Here is an 11,502-nt window from a genome sequence, read left to right on the forward strand (position 1 = left end):
CCCAAGTTTGTTCCCAGTTTTAGGCTGTGTATTATCAATTTTACTTGGAAAACAATACAGGAAACCAACTTTGTGAAACAGACCCTTATCATGACACAGCAGCATCAGTTCAGTGAGTTGATGATGTGATTAACACACACTGTATCAATATACAAACATCTTCATTGATTCCAATCTTCAGAGGGCTCACTGCACTTCAGTCAGATCAGACCAAGAGTAAGCTTTGTAACTGGAATATTAGAGGAGACATGTAAGTGTGAGGAGACAAGAACTTGCTGTTTCTGTCAGGATTTGTGTGTGCTGATTGAGTTGGGAGGCCTCTCTGCCATCTGCTGACACCCTGCGCTTGGACCTGTTTGTCTGCAGTCACTGCTGTGCTGAGCTTATCACAAACAACATTGCTCAATTCTGCTGCTGGCATCCAAAGGTGCAGGATTTATTCTGAACCTCTGTTATGCAACACAGCAAACCCAGCTGGATCCCTTTTTTATAGTATTTTTTTTTTTTCTGTGAGACTTTGCAAACTGTTGGGTGTTTGATAACCTCTGGCAGTGCTCAGATATCACTCCTGGTGCTGAGTCCCAAGCCAGCTGCTGTGCAGGCTGCTGTGGCTAATTGGTTTCTTTGGGATTGTCTTCACTGCACGGACATTCCTGACACAAATTCAATCTTCCAGCAAGCAAAGGAAACCTAAATCGAGCAGGCTTTAAGCTGAGCTGGTTGGCCTGTCTGGAAGTATAAAACAAAGCCTAAATTAGCTCAACAGAAACGGTGTTGTTGAAGTATTCAGTAGTGTGATGGTTGTCTCCTGTGTTGGTCTGATTGGAGAGAAGCTCCAGCACAGTTTACCAACACTTCTGAGGCTGGCAGAGCTCTGAGGGCTCCGTATTTGTTCAGTATGTGGAAAACCCGAGGAGAAAGTGGGGTATAAAAACCAGTCTGTTACTGCCTTTCAGTAGATAAGAATGACATGAGAAGGGTGACTGCAGTGGGAGCAGAGCGAAGCTGCCAGGCTGCGAAGGGTGGGTGAAACTTAAAAAACTCGTGTTCCACATGTACACATTTGTGTTCAGGGAATAAGCACAGCCTTGAGATGGTACACAGCTCACCAGAGATGGATTTTCTTGGTGGCATAAAATTCAATAAAAATAGGAATTCAGACAGAAGGTTTGGCAGGGTGATGTGTGAGTGTTGCTGTACGCTGGCAGCACAGCTGATCTCCTATTTTGTTAGTGACATGAATTTACTTGTGGCAAATCTGCTGCAGCCTGACAAAGTATCAAGGACTTACTGGCTTTTGAGCTGGGAGGATTATTTGTTTGGGAAAATCAACAGACACCTGGTTGATGTTCTTCTGGCTTTCCCTGTGGAAGGGATGTGTGCACAGGGAGAATCTGTGGGGATATCTGATATAACCGATGGTGAGTTTCCCTTTGTAGCTGCATCCTGCTGCTGATAAGTCTGAGGTGAACTTTGATCTTGGGATCATCTGCACTGCAGATTTTTTTACTGAGGCTGCTGCCTTGCCAAGGCTTATTCCCATGAACAGTAATTAATTCTAATTATTGTGAGGTTCGTGGACGTGGAGTCCTCGTTCTTATATTTGATCTGGGTGTATCTCACCTCACACAGAGAAACTGTGAGTGGACATCTTCCTGAGACTAAAGTCAGGGTTTTTAGCTGAAGTTAAGAAGCAGATTGTGCTCACTGAGATGCGTGAAGGGTCACAAGAATCCGGGAATGTGGAAGATACACAACTCAACCGGCTTCCCAAATGGTAACATTTTGGTTGCTGCAGCGCTGGGCTTGCAAATCAGGATGCACAGGCAGGAATTGGCTGCTTCTCTCTTATGCAGAGGGTAAATGCTTCACTTTCTTGTGAGATCCAACCTTCCGTGTGGTCCCTGGAAGAATCTGAGTTTATATCCCCCATCAACAAGGCTGTAGAGAGGAGTTTGCAGCCTGAGCACAGGCTGGAGCAAGGAAGAGGAGGAGGGTGTTCCACGAGAACCGTGCAGGACCAGGATTCCTTTAATAAAGCTGCTCCCCTGGCTGGCTGGTGGCTTCTTGAACACATTGTCAGTGCATTAACAGGTCAGACAGGTTCTGCCTGAAAAGAACATCCAGACCAAGAGTTCTTTTATTTGTAATTACCAGAGTGGATGAAAGCAAGGCGTGGTCCTTGGCCCGGCGAGGAGAGTCAGGATCTGACTGGCTTCTGTGCCTCCAGGGAAATCTCATCTTCCTGCCTGGATTTCTCCAGCTGCCATAGAGGTGGATACTTGCCTCAGGTGAAATCTGAATGTTTTCATGCTTGTGAGCTTCCTCGCAGATAGAAGTTCTGTGCATGTAATATTTCTAATCTATTGTCTGTATTAGACTTTAGAGAATTCACTTTTTCAAAAATAAAAATACATGGCTTCGGTCTAGGTGCGTTCTTTCTTCTCTTTGTGGAAAGTAACTGGAACATACAATAATTTCTTCCATTGTGTTATGGATGTTTAAGTATCTGGCTTCAGAGAAAGCTCAAGATAGTGAATTTGTTCTGAGACAGAAGATATCTTCATGGCTGAGTGCGTTTGATGAATGAGACACCTAAGAAGAAAATGTATTTTGACAGTCTATCCATCTGCACTTTTTAAAAGTTGCTGTGTTCTGCCCAACCCAAACATTTTGGCGCTGCACGATTGGCCTTCAAAAATGTTCAGTTCAAAGGTTTTCACCAATTTCCAGTTCTGAGCTTGTGGATTCACTTTGAGGCCTAATTTACATGATTATTTTTTTCTATCTGTTAGATTTAAAAGCTGAAAAAACATTAACATAAATTGTATGCAATATCTTCAGGTGCTCAGGGGAGAAAAGGGGCTTTAAGAAAAGCATCAGTATTGCAAAACTTTGCAATATTATGAAGTTGCAACATAAAGAACATGCAGGAAAAAAAGGAGCAATACTCTTTAAACATGTCTGTATTTTATTACACTATTTATCCTGAAAACAGCTTCCTAAGGCATGTCATGGTAAAGAGCAGAACGTCTCCAGCTCAGGACTTTTGGCTTTTTGTTAAACTCTGCTTTGTAACCTTTTTGCTGCTGCTTCTTTTAAACCAGAAGCACAGCAACGCAGCTGAGCTGGGAGTGCTGGGAGCACCAGGCTGCTCCTGGGGTGTGTGTGTGTGAGCATTTTGGAGCTCATGAACAGTTACTCAGGGCTGCTCACACACCTGGCAGCCGCTCTTGCTCCAGACACATTTCCAAGGCTGACATAAACTCAATATTAAGGTCGTAAACTGGGAGCTTTTGATTCTGAGGCTCCACTGCCTGACTTTGATGCCTGGCTGGAATGCTTGTTGGTGCATGCCGTGTCTCTCTGCCTCTTGGTTTATCATTGTTCCAGCAAATCAGCGCTTCACACCAGGGATGTGACTCCTCATTTAATTGTCCTGGCCCAGCCCGAGCACTCATTTTCATATGACAGTTCAATTTCTCCAACTTCTGGAAGCAACAAGCCCAGAATTCTTGGCAATAGTCTGATTTACGTAATTAGCTCAGCTCACCACCTACAGCTGATTTTTTTTTTTTTTTTTTCTTGCTTGGGAGCTGGGATTTGTTTATAGGGGAGTGGAGTCTATCAGAAGGAGTTGCTGGGACCATTAGGACTCTTCTGCTTCTTTAGCCACCAGTTCTGTCACAAAATAATGCCTTTTTTACCATTTCTCCTGGAAGGAGGAGGATGTGAACTCCAGTATACTCAGGACATCTCTTTTTCCAGCTTTTTTGGAAAGAAGGTGGAGTATCACTGAGTTAGAGAAGCAAACATTGCTTATCTTGAGTTCACGTATCTGAGAGCACCTGCAGCTCGAGAGAAAGGAAATTAAAGGTCAAGAGGAAAAGGACCAAGACAGGGAGAGATAAGGAGGCAGTCTGAGAGTGTGATCTGTCACTTCAGTTTGGGGATCTCAGTGTCCCATGACCGAGTAGCTTTTGGTGCTGTCCTGTGGCTCCAGAGCTGCCAGGAGCCAGAACCAGGGGAGCTGAGCAGCTGTGGCTGATCCAGAGGGAAACAGGGAATTTTTAAATCCTGGCTCATGAAGAATTAATCTTTGATTGGGAAATTGTGGTGAGAGAGGATGGGGGGGCTCTGGGTAAGGTGGGATTGCTGGGAAAAGTTCTTTGTTCAGGAAGAGAGGGATGGGATTTAGGGTGTCTGGAGAACACATCTTGAGGAAGGGTGTTGAGATTGTTGGAAAGAGAGGGAGAGAGAGAGGAGCTTGTAGGTGAGTGGAAGGGGGTGTTAAGATGGGAAACCCTTGAAAAGGCTGAGGAAATTTTGAGGACGTTGTGGAATATTTGTGGCATTTGGGAAAAATTGGATTTCGGGAAGTGAAGGGGTGGTAGATGTGAGCCTTGGGGGGAAAAACTGATCTGTACCCATAAATCTGCAGCCCCCAGGCTTTTTTTTTTTTTTGTGGGTAAAATTTGGGAGTCGTGATCCTTTCCTCTCTGGGTTAAAAACAAGCAAGTGCTGAAACATGGCAAAGCTCGGGTTGTGGTCACTGCAAATTCCTGCAGCACCTGGGATTCCTCATAGCCTTGAGTACAACCTGTGGCATGGGCAGTGCTCACCAGAGGGAGATTTTGATGACTTTTTGGTAAATTAAAAGCCAACATTTGGGGTTAAAGAATGGTCCCTTCTGCTAAAGGTGGTGAGGGATGGTTGTGAGATCCCTAAGAAAAGCAGGGTAGAGCTGGCAGGGGGGAAGTGACAGGAAATGCAAATAAAGACTTTACTGTTTTGGCAGAAAGCTGGAAGTTAATAACAAATAAGTGTCTTTTTTAATGCAAAACATGAAAAAAACCCTTTTTCCCCCCCACTTTTTAAAAGTGAAAACAGCACAAGCACAATAAGAAAAGCTAGCATTGATTCCAGTGAAAAACAGCTTTGGTGGAGAATTTTCAGCATTCTCTAGGTTTCATTTTTGGAAGGAAAAATGTCTTGCCTTGTGTAGCTGTGGAAATGGAAATGGTGACTTTGATCCTTTGGAAAAAGGGTTTCAGCTCCCATTCACTGTCAAGCCTTGTCCTGGCTGCAGAGCAGCAAGGTTGGAAGGTTGTGTTTTGGAACAGGGAGGGCTTGGCTACTTTTGTGAGGCTTTTCCCTATTATTTCTTTCTTTCTGAGACCTGAATTTGTACTTTTGGACAGCAAGGGCATTCTCTGCAGTATTTATTAGTGGAATTAATACAATTGATAACGTTCCACTTGTGTCCTACAGAGCACTGCACACATCCGTGTGTGTGTGAATAAATCAGATACAGTTAAAACTTACTCTTCTTGTGTTAATAAACAATGCAAGGGCATCACCTCATTGTTCTTTTTTCTTCTATTGATCCAGAGGATGCTCCTCAGCATCCTGAGCAAAGGTTCTCTGGGTGGCTGGGTTTGTGTGAGCACTGCAGTTTGGGATAAGTGAGAGTGTGTTTAAGGTTGGGCAATTTTTTTTTTCTTGGTGTGGTAAAAAATATTATTAAGGTCAAATACTTTTTCAATAATAGAGAACAAGACCCTCAATTGGAAAAGAACAGCCTTAGAGCATGAATGAAATTTCATTTAAATTTAATGGACTAGGTTGCAAGTTTTATAATTGGGTTTTGCAATAGGTACTTATTAATATTTTAATCGTAATATTTAGGATAAGTAATTGCTTTAATGTGTAGAAGCCAAAATTATTCTGTTTTGTAAGAAAATGGGTGATTGATTTTAGTGCATGGGACAGCATTGGGGATCCTGGTTTTATCTCATTTATAAGGTAGTTCTAATTATTGTAATATTCAGTCTGTGTGCAAGCAAGGTCAGCTCCATAGATTTACATATGTTGACATCTAAGCTCAATTAGGCCCTGTGTGTGTATATATATTTATATTTTAAAAGTATATTTTATGTCTTGCCAAGTGAGCTATAAGGGGAAATGTTTTCAAAGACTTTAGTGATCTTGGAGCTCTCTGCTTTATTTCTAAACCCTGTAATTAGTGGCTTCTGGAAACTGGATTTGCTTCTTCCCAAAGCTGAGGGATATGCACAGTAATTTTGAAATCTAACCTCTAAACAAGGTCTGGCTCCTAATTTTCCTAAGTTAAAACTTGTTTAGATGCCTGAGCATCAAGCTGACTTAAAATAGTTTTTTTTTTTCTTTAGTACTCTCTCTTTTTTATTATTTTCCTTTTTTTTTTTTTTTATCCCCTCATATTGGAAGAATACAAAGTAATTTCTTTGCCCTGCTAACACAGTGTTAGGGCATGGCAATGTTTGCACTTCACTGTTTGCATCTGGAGGCTCTGGTGGTGTTTGAGACTCTTTGTAGTTCAAGTTGAATTATGTTTGTGATTATCATCAACCCTTCAGAAATTTAAATTAGTATGCAAATAACAGAAAAGATTATCAAGTTTTTAATTAGCACGTAACAACTTTTCCACCCAGATAAACTAGATTGATCTGTTGTGTGTGCTTTAGCTGCATTTTTGAAGTGTTCTCAGCCCAGCCTAAGAAAAAACAAAAAGAGAAATACTACTGCAAATTGTGAGCTGCAAGATACCACTGAGAAATGGAAAACATTCTTGATAAATCAGAGGCTTCACACAGCACCTCTGTGAATATTTTATATATTCACTCAAACTTAAATGTGGTTGTTGCCAAAAAACCCCTACAAGGCCCAATGGGATCTCAGGGAAGCTCTGTCTGTGCCCTGCCTTGGATCCTGCCTTTCCTGGCCCCAACTCCCACCTGAAAAGGGCTGTGGAAGGACAGCAGGTGTGTTTAGTTTGGGGTGGGAGACAAATAGTTCTTGCTAATGAGGGCAGGTTTTAATTCACCAAAAGCTTTTTGGGTTGATAAATACCTTGGAGTTTTCTGATCTGGTGTGAAATAGCTGGTCCTAAACTGCTAAATATTTACAAACAAGTGATCTGAAATTTTTATTTACCATCACAGTGATGTTTAAAACCTCTGTGTCTTTGAGAAAGTGAGTAGTACAGCATAAGAACTGCAGTACAGAATAAGAACTGCGCTACAGCAAGGCATTTTAAAAAAAAAAAAAAAAAATTTAAAAATCCCCCTGCCAGTCCAGACAAGTCATTACCATCTATTCCTGGGCCCTACAAGTGCTTGCAGCTCTAGATATTTTCAGGCATCACCATGTTTTTGGTTTCCCTGGCGTTTTGTTCAGTGGGAACTGAAGCCAGGCTCTCTGGTGGCCTGGTCCTGCTGGGAATTCCTAAGTTAGCTGGCAGTGTGTGACACACACACTCATAAACAGATTTCCTCACTAGACCATGCTGTGTTTGGGGTTTTTAAGCAGCACTGCCTAAGTTTAGGGTATGACAAGAATGGTGGAATATACAAATTCTTTTGTTACAAGTCAATACTGGGTGTAAGCCTACTGTTTCAGTCTTGAGAAGCTCCAGTGATAATTTTGTGTTCTCTAATGTCTGGCACGTTGGTGAAACCTTTAACTGGGGGACAGGTAAAACAGGAAGGAAGGCACCAGCTTTAGCTCAGAGATGCTCTGCCTGGTAGGGCTTTCTTTAATTTTTTATTTATTTTAAGGGAACAGCTAGTTTGGTGTGATTAAAATCTATTTGCAATGCAACTTTATGACTTGAAAGAAAAGTGGAAGAATGCACATCGGGAAGAATGTGTGGTTTGATCCCTTCTGTTCACTGGTGCAGTTGTGAGTACTTAATGCTTTGTAAGAAGTGTGTAAAGTTATGTTTTGTGGTGTCTGACTCACTGAGGGAAGAGTTGTGTTTGCTCTCTGTGGATCTCAGAGGCTCAGCTGTGAGATTGCTGCTTGCAAGGAACTTGAAATGTCATTTTCCTTGTGGTACTTTTCTGGACTTGCTGCGTGCTCAGTCCATTTTAACTGTATTTCCTCATCACACCTGAATGGATTTCAAAGCAAACACCCCATCTCGCTTCAGGGAGAATTCTTATTTTCCTTTTCTCCTGTGAAATCCATTCTAACAGAAATGTGAGAACTGGGGTGGTGAGAGCAGCAGTGTTGCAGTGGAGTGTGCAGAAAAAGAGAAGCCTTTTCCTTCAGGCACATCGCCACCTAGCAACCCTCAACTCCAATGCGCTCCTTTCCGAGGGAAAGAAAAAAGGCAAACCCTGTTTTTAAATGTTCTTGCTTTATTCCTCCACCTCCTCCTCGGTGTGCATTGAGGTTTCAGTAGGTGCCTGTCTGACCTGACGAGCTGCAGCTGATAATTATCCACTCAAAAATGGAATGATACTGAGCAGCACTGTGTGGTCACACAGACATATCAGAGTGTGTCTCACCTCTAGAAAGCCTATTTTTTCCTCTCAGTTGCTGAACTGGTCGCTGTTTCAATAGTAGCTCTCTGTGATGATCTTCATGGGTGGAATTTCAGTTGTCTCCCATCTGCGGGGTTGATTCTTGGCCAGTGTTGCCCATTTTCCCCCTGGAAGATGATGTGGAGTGCAGGCACCAAAGGCATTTTATTTTCTCAGGCTCTTCAGCACTGCCTGAGGCAGCAGCACTTGTGAGAGAGCAGAGGGACAAGAGGGTGGAGGAGGGCAGAGAAAAGGCAAAAAAAGCGCAACTCCCTGTATGTTTGTAATGTTCAAATGCTCTAAAACCCATATAAACTCTCACTGTCAAATCTGACATCATAGGCTTGATATATTGAGACTTGTTTCCCCTACAAAAATTCAGTTAAACAAATAATATCCAGTTGTAAGGATTTATTTTTATATTAAGTCCTGTTATTGACAGTGGTGATTGACCTGCTCTTTTTTGTTTTCCTTATTTTGCTTTTCGTGCCTCAGAACACTTCTGTGGTGAGACACTGTTGTGTGCAGACTGAATTTTTGCTGTCTGTGTTGAAGCGCAGCAGATCCCTGAGAGGCTGAGGTCTGTCCCCTGCTCTGTGGGATAATGAGACTGAAATCCCATGTAAATCCCACCGGAGCCCGCGGCTTTCCCGTTACCTCTAGAGGCTGCTGTTGTGTTAAAGTTCAGTGGGTTCACGGCGGATCCCAGATCTGGGATTCGCTGCCTGCCAGGAGGAGGGAGCGTGCAATCCTAGAGGAAGTACTCCAGACAGTGTGAGGCAGGGATACCACAGCACGGAACTGTGTCTGCAGCTATCGGGATGTAGAAGGAATTGATAAAAAATAGCCTTTTTTCTAACCCACCGATGCTGCATTGATTATTGGTTTCAGTTCGGTGGAAGGACGCTCAGATGGATGAGCAGCAATCCGAACTGAGAATTTGCTGACAGGAAATAAGTACTTTACAGTGACCCTGTCACTATTTGAGGTCAATGCCTGCTGGATTTGGATTTGTTGAGCTGATACATTTTCTTCCAAAGACAGTTTTCCTAAGAATGGATCTTGGGTTTAAAATGTAATATGAGATAGGTTTACATTGATAATTCCCCCCACTCTTTCAGTAGGCATTGCCTTGTTTTCAGCATAGATATTTTAATTTAGAAGTTCAAAAAGCTCCCGGTGTTTGGTACCAGTTTATTATTATTTGTTGTGAAGCTTGCTCGTTATGCAACATTTGACAAGTCTGATCAGAGTGTGCACTGAAATGCTGAAAGCCATTCACTTAACAGGGATCATTATTGCCCAAAAACCTGCACACCAGTGACTGCTGGTCTAATAAAGGAGAATTAACTCCTTTATTAATGTCTGGACAGCACTGAGTAGTCAGTGGTTTGTGGACAACACCCAACCATGCTTTCCCAAACAGCTTGAAGAAATATGTAACTTTAAATATAGAGGAGAATTCAAATTGGACTTGGAATTGTAATGCCCATGTGCACCCCTGTCTAGTAGGGCACTGCTTTAAATCAGTTTAAATAGTGCTTTCTTCTCTTCCTCATCTCCTGCACCTCCCACAAAAATTCAAGTATTTTAAAGTGAAAAGATTAAATACTTCTTGTCCTTCCCAAGCCTCCAATTCAGGTGAATTCAGGGATGCTCTCTATGTTAAAAACTGTACATATAAAAATATTGTTCCCAAAATTGGTGAGGAGCTTGCATTTCATGCTGAAGAAGCGTGCCTCTCTTTTTTTTTAATGTTGTACGTGTGGATTTTTATTGCTGTTTATATCTTAGAGGGCTCAGACTTCTCTTGATGTCTTGAACAGACGGCTATTTTAATTTGATGGATTGGTGTAGAGTATCTCTGTGTATGCACAATATGCAAAACTTCTAGTGCCCTGCCTAAAAATCACCATATTCTACTCTTTATTAAAGGTATTTCTATTTTTAGAAAATAGCGTGGGCTGCTTTGGTCTGTGTGGTTGCAACTTTTGCAGAACAACTGCAACTTTTTATTGGATACCATTCAAGAAACGTGCTGTTACCTCAGCACTGTGTATCTGAAGTGAGGAGAAACCTTTCTTATGTTCTAGGCAAACTTCTTTAGAATATTCAGTAGATACTAGCAGTAAATTTAAACCACCTGTTCTCACTGAAATATCCAGAGCATTCAAGCAGTAACTCTCAAAATGTCACCCTGTGGCTTGGCTCTGTCATGTCCTACCTTCCCCTTCTCGAGCAGAGGGGAGAACTTCTCAGGGTGCAAATGAAAGTGTTCTAGTGGTTCTCTCCGTCTGCCCTTGTGTGTACCATGAAGATTCTCTATTCCAGACAGGCAGGGATGAGCCGTGCTCCAAGCTGAAGAGGGCAGAGGGAACATTAGGACTCCAATAGCTTTTTTAGTTTCTCTTGGAGCAAACTTCCCCGGGGTTTATTTCTCTTTTTGTATCAACCCCAGACTTGAGGTGCTGATCAGCCGCAGGAAATGCAAACCGGTGCCCATGAGGTTCGCGCATGCTGCCACCCTCCCAGATGTTCTGCCCTCCCAGATGAGTCGCACACATCTGTCTGAGCAGCCTTTGTGCTCCAGGTTGGGACTGCAGAAGGGCAGCCCACATCCCGGGATGAGAGAGTTGCAGCACCAGTCTCCATCATTTCTGTCACCTCAACTGGAGCTTTGGCAGCTGCTAAAGATCCAGAGCCCGGAACGTTTAACCACTAATAGCCCTTGAAAAATCCGATCTGCCTGTGCCCTGGTGGAATTGTAGCAATGTGCGCGATGCCTGTTTATATGCATGGGGAGAAACCTTTTTAAACTGTTTATATACAAACTATATACATGGGGAAATGGCGACTGGCTCACGCCTTTTATTTTAATTGTCTCTCTCATTCCTGTGATTCCATTTATCATTCCTGCGATGCCATCCTGCCATTCCATGGCTGCTGTTCTGTCCTCTTGCTGTAGAACCGCATTACTTCTCGCTGTAAGGCACTGAGGCCGTGCTGGGGGCTGAAACAGGCGTTGGAGAGGCAGCATTAGTTTGAAACAGAGGATCAGCATCCGCCCCCCAAAGCTGCCGCCCGTGCCCGGGGGAGGCCCCTCAGCGCCGCGGCCGCCGCTTCCTCCCCTTCCCGCCGCCTCCTCCCCCCCCCG

The 11,502-nt window shown here is 43.1% G+C and overlaps 1 protein-coding gene across 1 annotated transcript in view; it reads left to right on the top strand.

Annotated features, from left to right (window-relative positions):
• The window catches only part of VGLL4 (vestigial like family member 4), a 67,284-nt gene that overhangs the window by 11,651 nt on the left and 44,131 nt on the right, over window positions 1-11,502 (top strand). The window lies entirely within an intron of this gene.

This window comes from Corvus brachyrhynchos, unplaced genomic scaffold, assembly GCF_000691975.1.
Source record: "Corvus brachyrhynchos isolate BGI_N302 unplaced genomic scaffold, ASM69197v1 scaffold266, whole genome shotgun sequence".
Lineage (NCBI taxonomy): Eukaryota > Metazoa > Chordata > Aves > Passeriformes > Corvidae > Corvus > Corvus brachyrhynchos.